Source organism: Sinocyclocheilus anshuiensis, unplaced genomic scaffold (genome assembly GCF_001515605.1).
Source record: "Sinocyclocheilus anshuiensis isolate Anshui unplaced genomic scaffold, SAMN03320099.WGS_v1.1 scaffold1202, whole genome shotgun sequence".
Classification (NCBI taxonomy): Eukaryota; Metazoa; Chordata; class Actinopteri; order Cypriniformes; family Cyprinidae; genus Sinocyclocheilus; species Sinocyclocheilus anshuiensis.
This window is the reverse complement of record NW_015558601.1, coordinates 331217-332384: the sequence shown is the minus strand read 5'-3', so window position 1 is coordinate 332384 and position 1168 is coordinate 331217. Positions and strand designations below refer to the sequence as shown.

Sequence of the window (1168 nt, the reverse complement as noted above, 5' to 3'; positions counted from 1 at the left end):
GCTCACACACACTTAATTCGCTATAATGCGACGTGAACAGACACACAGTCGAGAGCACATGAAGGAAGGCGAACAACTTCTCCCCAGCACAGCACCACGGTCAAGCCGCCACACAGCAGCAAAACAGCAATGGACGAATTTCTATAAAATAATTATTCGATTTGGTCATTAGCCACACATACTCTAACAATTTAAAATTACATCTTTAAATAACAAACAACTTACAAAATACCATATAAGGACCTACCTGCAGCACAATTAACTGGCTCTCAATAAGAGTGGTGAACAATCCACCAATACTGCCTGGATCACGCCTGAAATGCGTTGAAGCGGTTGAACACCCTCAGGCCCACGCCCAGAGTTAGAGAAGAATTCCAACCTTATACAGGTTGTGGCGTTGACTACAAGTTCAATGCTTGACGCACATCAAATAGGTCTTGCGACACGATCAACATACAGCCTGTATACCATGCCGGAGGAAAACGGAAGTAAAGAGAAATCTCCGCGCTTTTTAAAGGGGCCGTGAACTTGACTTCCGCCCAGCTCCATCCACCCACACAGAAAGGAAAACCCACTAAAGGGGATCACCCCATTACACAATACTTCATAAGAACAGCAACTCAAAAATAGCACAAAAAGCTTTGTGTCTATATGAGATGCTGTATTCCCAGTCTTCTGATGCCATGCGATAGTTTTGTGTCGTGAGGAAACCAAAGTTTTCCCTTCTGCCAAACTTTGAAATCTCATTCGTATCTGCATTCATTAAAATGCACTATTCCAGGCATAAAGTCAGATTAAAAAAGAATAATAATAACAGGTTTGGAACATCATGAAAGTGAGTAAACAATGATGAAAGTCTAGTTTTTAGATGAACTTTGCATAACAGTTTCTTTGAAGCCTGTATTTGTAATGCATTAGATGGGCAGATCTGCACAGCATCTTACAAACTGTTACAAATCTTCTTGTAAGCAGGCTTTATAATGTGGTCGTTGTTACGGAGCCGACGAGACGAGAGGCGTGCGGTTCCATATGCAAAGCTTTTATTCTAGAACAAAGTCAAAACAAGCAAGGGTCAGATAATGGCAAACAGGTATATTGAGGGCAAGACACAATAGTCCAGTGAGCGGTCGTGGTCGATCTCCAGCGAACAATGTCCAAATAGGGTATT

The 1168-nt window shown here is 42.0% G+C and overlaps 1 protein-coding gene across 1 annotated transcript in view; it reads left to right on the top strand.

Moving 5' to 3' along the window:
- Positions 1–1168, top strand: part of LOC107680161 (prokineticin receptor 2-like) — a 16038-nt gene that overhangs the window by 4304 nt on the left and 10566 nt on the right. The window lies entirely within an intron of this gene.